The sequence below is a fragment of the Heptranchias perlo genome, chromosome 29 (assembly GCF_035084215.1).
Source record: "Heptranchias perlo isolate sHepPer1 chromosome 29, sHepPer1.hap1, whole genome shotgun sequence".
NCBI classification, from domain to species: domain Eukaryota; kingdom Metazoa; phylum Chordata; class Chondrichthyes; order Hexanchiformes; family Hexanchidae; genus Heptranchias; species Heptranchias perlo.
In genome coordinates, this window is record NC_090353.1 from 14,724,268 (window position 1) to 14,733,183 (window position 8,916).

Genomic DNA, 8,916 nt, shown 5'->3' on the forward strand with positions numbered 1-8,916 from the left:
AGCTGTTTATGCAACAGTACCAGACTTTTGACACTGATGGGTTTGTTCAGGAATCTGGTATTAACAAAAGAAACAAGCTGCAGGCAAAGGGTGGAGTGTTCAAAAGTACATCAATACGGTCTGCTGTTACTCCAAACAATCAACGTGAGGAAATTTGCAAAGGCTTTAAGGGGCATCAGTGCGTTTCGATGTATGAGAAACAGAAGCTGTTTTACATTCATCAATTTACAAAAAAAAAATCGTCCTGTCAGTTGAGGTGTGATGACACAGGCAGTTGCAGCCCTCTTGACCAAGTGCCCATTCTACATGCTGGAGTCCAGACGGTGCAAGCTAATCAACCATTGGAGCCATCATTATCAAATACAATCCTGCCCTTGCCTGGCATCCACACACATGCACAATCCAATAGAGTTCCCATGATAATGGCCAGGAAAGGGAATCCAGCTGATTTGCCTCTTCCTAGCCTAGCAGTGCTGAGGCATATTGCAGTGCCCTGCTAAATTCACCTAATGCAACACAGACAAGAGATGGAACCTGGGATCTTCTGGTCTGCATAGCTTAGTTCCACTCTGGGTGCTGAAAGTACTCACTGAGGCAAATGAAGCTTATCTTTCAAGCTGTGATGTGTTGAGAGTGTGATATTTGTGTTGATGCTTGGGGCAGGAGTGCATTTTTCTGTAGAAACGATAAATTGACTTTGCAATCTTGCATACCACTGCTGCTTTTTTTCCAATGCTGGTGTTTAACGTTGGGATGTCCCGATTAAAATGGGAAAATTGAGACTTACGAATAGGGAAGAACAAGGCATGGAATTTTCATCAGTCTTCAAAAGTGCTGTGAGGACTTAACATCAATATATTTACCATTCTTCATGTAAACACTTTATGAGAGCATTCATGGAGAGTGCCTCAAAAAGTCCCAATGTTTAAATATTTTGACACATGTTAAAAATGGGAGAAAAATTAAACATCAAGTGAAAATTCAAGTTTTTGAAACACATCCAGAGAAGATTTCCTCCATTGGTTAGCTGTAGGAAAATCACTTTTATAAAGAACGCATGGATGATTTTACAACAAATAGAAAACAGAAAATTGCCCTTCATTAGTGTTTACCTTAAAATAGTGGCCTTAAAGTAAGTGACTAATGGGCCAAGCAATAGGGCCAATCAGAAACAAAGAATTTAGAAGCGAGGAACTTCTGGGAGATATAGAGGAAAAACTGGATAAGGCCTATTATTGGGCGTGAGTAGCGTGATTCTCTATTAACCCGCGCCCGATGGTCCCTGCGCAGGCAGAACAAGAACTTTGTCCGGCCTGTGGACTTACCTTCAAGCTGCTTTGAAAAGTAGGCCTTAGACAACGATTGAAGCAAATGTGCACTTTCCACCAGCAGGGGGAGCCCCAATTTCTTAAAGCGAGAATGTCTCTTAAAATCTCTTAAAGGTAGCCCTACCTGTTATTTGCTAAAAATAATAGTCTGCTGTCTGTACGGAGTCTGAATGGAGATCAGACATCGCACACGTAAAACACAGATGCAGGTCCTGTCCCTATGTTTACAAACTGATGAGTTATGTTAAAACATTGAATAAAGGTTGCGCACTACTAAATCCCACATCCTCCAATCTGCATGCCAGACCTCACCAATCTGTCGATCTGAGTTGGTACCAGGCCTGTGAGAGTGTGTGCATCAAGATTCTCTGTTAATGCACTAGAGACCTTGGTGCAAGAGATGGCCAGAAGGAGGGACATCCTATATCTGCAGGCGGGGGAGGGGGGGGGGGCAAGAGGCCCTCCAGACATATACCCAAAAGGCAGTGGAAGGCAGCAGGGGATGAAGTCAATGCCAGGTGCACAGCATCATGAACATGGATCCAGTGCAGGAAGAAGTTCAATGCTTTGACATGAGTGGTCAAGGTGAGTGAGGTCAACTGTCAAGAGGCATCTCCTACCAACTACACCACCAGCCACATCCACTGCTCCACGCACTACACCCCACATCACCCACATACCAACAAACTCTTTCCATCAGTACTCAATTTTTCTAATCAGATGCTTCCTCCAACCTTTACACATTACCACTGTGGCAAGCCTCCCACCCACAACTCACAGGCTACACACACTGGCAGCTATTCAACCATGACAGGCACATCACCCAGACACATGTCCCACTTTCTTGCAGGAGAAGGTGGCGCATAACAGGAGGCAGCAGGTTGAAGTGGCATGTAGCCCCTCGAGCCTGTTCTGCCATTCAATGGTGGACCTGTGACCTAATGCCATATACCCTTAGCGCCCGTTTCCCTTAATACTCTTGGTTCACAGATATCTATCGATCTCAGATTTAGAATTCACAATTGAGCTAGCATCAACTGTCATTTGCAGAAGAGCGTTGCAAACTTCCCCCACCCTTTGCATGTAGAAGCATTTCCTAACTTAACTCCTGCACATCCTGGCTTTAAATGTTAGGCTATGTCCCCGCATCCTAGTAGTCAAGTCTAGGAGAAAAAGAGTTACAAAGTAATCAGCAGCCTGAAGCAATAATCCATCAACTAACCTGTAAATCCTACATGGTCCCTTTAAATAGCACTGGTAGGGGGTCCTCCAGACATGTTCAGATGGTCATGGTTAAGATTATGCGTTGAGTTGAGCCTTAAGTCCCAAAATGGTGTCTATCACTTTAAATGAACGTTGCACACTGATTGTTTCCATTTTCTCCTGCTTCTGGCGTTCGGTATTTGTGCACACGTTAATACCTATACCAAGATAGTGTCCGGCGTACGTCATGCTGGAAAAGTGTGCGCACAGCCAAGACACCATCTTGTCACTACGGGAGGCCGCGTAGGATCGAAACAACGAGCACTGCACGCCCCAATTTCTAGCCCATAGTGTGAAAGGACAGCAACTTCTTGCATTTTTATAAACAACTTGTCAAATTTTGTTTGATAATCGCTCTTGTGAAGCGCCTTGGGACATTTCACTACGTTAAAGGCGCTATATAAATGCAAGTTGTTGTTATAGTGCTCACCTGCAGCATGGTGTCTCAAAGTGCTTTCCATTAAGGAAAAACAGTAACAATGGACAATGAACAGGGGGAAGAAAGGCAAAAATGGGGAGAGTTAGAGTGGGAACTGAAGGCACAGTCTAGAAAAAGAACTTTGAGGAGGTTTTGGAAGCAGGAAGGGACGTGGCAAGGCGAAGGGAAGTGTGGGGAAAGTTCCGAAGGCAGGAATTCTAGTGGCTAAATGAGTGGTCACCAATGGTGGAGCAGAGATGGCAGGGCACAAAGACTAGCCCAGTGTTAATGGAAAGGGGAGGTTTGAGTGGGAATAAGGGGCAGGAGATAATCACAAAAGTGGGATAGGGCGAACCCATGAAGTGATTTCAAAATGAGGATGATAATTTGGAGTAAATTCAATGGGGCATGAGAGGGCAGTGGAGCTGGAAGAGGACAAGTTATGCAAGTGCACAATTTTATGGGGTGAGAAAGAGGGCTACAGCATTTTAAATGAGTTGCAGCTTGTGGCAGGTTGAGATTGAGAGGCCTGGAAAGAAAGTTCACAATACAATTTTTTTTAAAGAAATAGTGGGAGTATAAGTGATAATGAGGAAAATTACAAGATGTAAGGAGCTGAATTTTCCTTAGATTTACCCTCCCACCCCATTTTAAGATGCAAAACTGAGTTGAATAAAGAAAGAAAGGAAGAAAGAAAGAACTTTTATTTATATTGTGCCTTTCATGATCTCAGGATGTCCCAAAGCGCTTTACAGCCAATGAAGTACTTTTTGAAATGTAGTCACTGTTGTAATGTGGGAAACGCAGCAGCCAATTTGCGCACAACAAGATCCCACAAACAGCAATGAGATAATGACCAGATAATCTGTTTTAGTGATGTTGATTGAGGGATGAATATTGGTCAGGACACCGGGGAGAACTCACCTGCTCTTCTTCAAATAGTGTCATGGGATCTTTGGGATCATGGGATGGTAATGGTTACCACCTCAAGGTCGCTGCTAAAAAATCACACCCTAATTGTCCGCTGAGAAACCTGCCATTCCCCAGTTCCCTGTCTGTAGGGGTGCCCCCCCTTGTCCTTTGTGGGGAGAGCAGGAAGTAAGTGGCTTGGAGACTTGTTTTGTCCCCCTATGAGCACATTCATCCCATGATGATGAAAGATTAAGGTGCCTTGTCTTTTTAAATGAACAGTTATTGAAGACGAGTGGAACTCCTTGTAGCAGGCTGTGGGAGCTGATGTGAATGGTTTTGAGTTTAACTGGTGTATTTGCAGAGCTTTCCCTTTGCATAATTGAGTTTCCCTGACACCCAGCTGATGACAGAGAAAGAGAGGCAATGGAATGAGTGAAACCTTTATCAGTGGTACAGGATCTGGATTAGCAACAGTGCCTGGTCTTACCTTGGCCACCTGTGAGAGGCCGTAGAAGCTCTTCCTGCGCTGTGGCAGATATCGGGGTAGTGAAAGCAGCACTGACTGCCTCTGCCACTTCCTTCCATACAACCTGAACCTCCCGCTGCTCCTGCTCTCAGGCTCCAGTAGACAATCCCTCTGGCTGACTAAACCTAGCAACACCTCCATGAATGTATCTAGGAATCTGAGAGTCCTTCATCACCCACCCCCAACTCTCACTTTGCGACACCCCCACCCCAAGGCAGCTGCTCTTTCAGCCATTCTAGCAGTTGTGCTTCATGCTACTGAAAAAATGATGTCTCACCTTTCAAAGGTTGTACCATCACTGTATTTCCTTCCCTCCCAGTGATGGTAACCCAGTCAGAAGCAGTATCACCACTCCTAATTTACCTTGCACGTCTAATGAGGACCCTGAGAGGGGACTTGAATGAGTTATTGGCGGAGTCAAGTGGATGGGCGTAATTCTTAAAATGTCTTAAACAGAATGAGGTAAATCACAAATGACAGTTTTATGAAAAACATTCCCATAATGCTCCTCTTGCCGCTATGTGGCTGGCACAGAGACTTAGTACAAAGTTCCAGAATATTATATATTTAGGTGGGAATTGGTTTGCAAACAGTATTCTTGCATCGTCTCCTGTTCCACTTCTCTCCGAAGTCTGTCACTTCTTATTTGCTGTCTCTCTCTTTGATTCCTTGAACAACTCAGTCCCCTGTGATTTCTGTTTCTCAATCTTGTGATGTTTTTCTCTTCTCAGACTCTTGTGTAACTTCATTCTTTTTTTCCTCTCATTTTCTCCCTTCCTGTTAATGTGCTGACTACTGTTGGGTACAATTCCACTGGCGTCTGCCTTCTGGTACCTCACCTTAGGTGCCATTCTTCATGTGTGCGCGGCTGAACAGTAAGCTTCGGAGGGCTTTTTGACAGGTGGACTGCATCACAGCCGAGCCCGATCAGGTCCTTGTCTAATATCAGTACATCCACACTATATTTAGCAGGGGTCATCAAATAAAGACCAGGAGCAGGAGCCCAAGAGACTTTGAGGCTGAGCATAGCATTTGAACTGCCACCCAGCCTAGATCAGCTAACTCAGCACAGACCAGAGATCAGACACATCGACTCCGATATTTACGGGGAATCAGGGAGGGTGTGGGGGAGCACGGTGACACGGTGGAAACCCGGCAAGGCCGGGGACGCAGAGGTCCTGCCGAGCTTAACGGCAGGAACGCATCATAATTTTTTTCTTCTGTTTCCTGCCCGGCAGCCGGCTAAATTAACAGGCTGGCCTGCTGCCGGGTGGGAAAGCCAGCGACAGGAGGCCTCAACCGGAGCCCATTGGGGATAGTCCCCGGCAGTCATGATCGCAGGCCGCAGATCAGGACTTGGGGGGTGCCGGGGGGGAGGGGTAAACGGATCAGATTGCGGGGCGGGCTGCAGATCGGGGCTTGGAGTGGGGGAGGTCACTGATCCCAGCTAGCAGCAGTTAAATTTAAATCAGGCTCCCAATTGCACCGTGGGAGCATGATTTAAATATGTTAATGAAGTGCCCCGCCTCCCCAAGACAGGACACTTGCACGCCTCGCTTCCCGCCACCCTAAAAACAGCAACGGGTGCAGATGTGGCAGATTGGGGATGCGTTTCCTGATTTTTAGGGTCTAACCACCCCCCCCCCGACCTACTCCCACCTGTCATGGGGTAGGGGGGATTAATATCGAGGCCATCATTTCTGGTTATTAATCAGTATCACGTCATATGTTAGAACTTTCCATCCATTTAAGTAGTAGTTTTACATGTGTCAATTCACACAATTTCATATCTTTTAAGCTTTTCTCCGAGTACAATTTTTTGTACGTTTCACACACAATATAATAAAAATTCTTGTTAATTTTGCACAGTATCATTTCTTGTTAGTTTTGTTGTATGTGGCGTTCCAATAGTTTCATGCAATTCAATTTCATTACAGCAGCTGCTTGTCCATTTCAGCTATGTTTAGTTTTCTATAGGCTCGCCCTGCATGTTTCTGTCTCTTTCCAGCTGTTTCTCTCACCCCAGCTTTCTGTCTGTTTCATGTGCTCTTTCCCTCTCCAACTCTGTCTTTTTCTCGCTCTCTCATTCCTTGCTCTTCTTGCTTTCTGTCTCCATCTCTCCCCATCTCTCTTCTCCATGTATCTCTCCATCTCTCTCTCACTCAGCCCCTTGTCTCTCCATTCTCTCCTTCCCCTTTTCTATGTGTCTCTCATTCTCTCTCCTCATTCGCCATCTCTGTCCCTCTCATCTTTCTCTCTCCACCTCTCTCTCTCTCTTCATCTGTCTCTCAATATACTTTCCTCTCTGTATGATTTAGGATATCCTCAGTAGCTTTCCCCCCCACCCCACCTTTTTTCTCATCTCTTCTCCTGAAAGTGATGACCAGGGCCTCTGGTTTATGATGACTGAATAAATCAAATTGCATTTTTTTCACAGGACATTCCAGCATTACTTTTTATTGGTGTTTGGGGATTGCACTCTACACTCGCATTCATTTTCCACAAACCAGATGGCAGACATCGCAGCCCAGCCTGATCTTGTCCTCACCTGACAATCACACGCATGGACTTTCACTGGATAATGATCTAGTGAGGGCACTCTGGCTGACTCTACTTTCTTAGCCTATGATCACTGAATGTAATGGTCGTACCCTTAACACCATGCCAACTGAGAACTGTAAATTCAGCACAGACCAGGGATTCAACCTGGGACCTTCCTACTATTTACCCACTGAGCCATTGGGGGTCTTGTATTGTGGAATAACAGGGACAGTAATGCACTGTTCCAACGCGAGATGTCAGCGGGTATGACTACAGCCAGTCACTTGTCTTGAAAAATCAATGAACATGCCTGTGCCCTGTGTAGCATTAGTCCTGCTCTTATCATCATCACCAAAGGGAAGGAAGAAATAAATATCAACTTTGCCTGAGGTCCTCCATGCTACCTCTGTCACCTCCTTAAGCTTTACGTTCCATCCTGCAGCTTTGGTCCCCCTACTCTGGCTTTCTGTACATCCCTTCTCCCTTCACTCCATTATTAAGGAGTCTTACAACACCAGGTCATAGTCCAACAGCTTTATTTGAAATCACAAGCTTTCGGAGCTTTCCTTCTTCGAAAGCTTGTGATTTCAAATAAAGCTGTTGGACTATAACCTGGTGTTGTAAGACTCCTTACATTTGTCCACCCCAGTCCATCACCGGCATCTCCACATCATCACTCCATTATTGACAGAGAAGTATTCAGCAGCCTTGGTCCTACATTCTGGAACGTCCTTCCTAAACCCTCAACCTCTCTACTTCTCTTTCTACCATCAGAAGTCTTCATAAACCCATCTTTTCAACCAAGTCTTTGGTCAACTCTCCAAACTCTGCCATCTTGGCTCAACATCTGTTCCTTTTTTTTTCCTCTGTGAAGCAGCTCTGGATGTTTTTCTATGTTAAATGCGAATTGTTGCTGCTGTTGAATCCAAGCAAACACCCTTTATATAAATCTGAAGTTGATCAACATACTGGAAATGTCATGTATCCTGCCTGGTGAAATCCTTATTTAAATATTAATAATTGAATTTTCTTTTAATCCTTCAAATAATGTGAATGAGTTTACTCATCTATCCAAAAGCTGCTGCTGGTGACAATTGTTTGACAGCTATCTTTTTGGAGTGACCAATAAAAACTCCAAAGATTGACCTGCTTGTATCTCTGATATGGCCACGTCAACCTTCGAATGCCACATTTTTGATTAGCTACAAAAGCAGCCCTCAAAGCCATTTTCAGCCAATGAGGACTCTTTTTAGAAAAAAAATATTTGCTCCCTGCTCCAAAATAGACAACAGGAGCTCAAAGAAAGAACAGGGTAATTAAAAGACTTTAAACCAAAAATAGTTAGAAAATAAAGTTCAGAAAAAGTAACATTAAAGTTAAAAATGTAGAGACAGATAGAAGATAGGAAAGAAGAGAAAATTAAGGAAACAGGAACAGGGTAAGCTGAACTAAATATTGAATTTTTAGTTAAAATTGTTTTCTCTAAATACTTTAGTAATATATAGTTAATATTCCAGCATTAAAACAATCCCAGGTGTTTGAGTAGATTTATTACAGTAAAGTTAGTGTTTGTTTTAGTATCACAGTGAAAAATGAACAAAACTGGTTGGCCCAGGAGGACTGGAGTATCCCTGAAGCCGTTGGCAATCTAAGAGTTAATTTTTCAAAACTGGCATACGCCAAATTTGTAATATCAGTTTACGTGTCACTGCTGCAGTTGACCTACGAAACTCGATCACGACTTTGCTGCCAGTGAGTTAAGAATCACTCACTATTGAAATATTACAAAGCTTGGATCCCTTGTCTGTTCTCTGCTTCTAAAATACAATGCAGATTTAACTCAGCAAAATAACTCAACAGCACAACTGAGGGCGCTTGTGAATTAGACCCAGAGGGGACATAATCTAATTTATAGTTTAGCCTCAGGC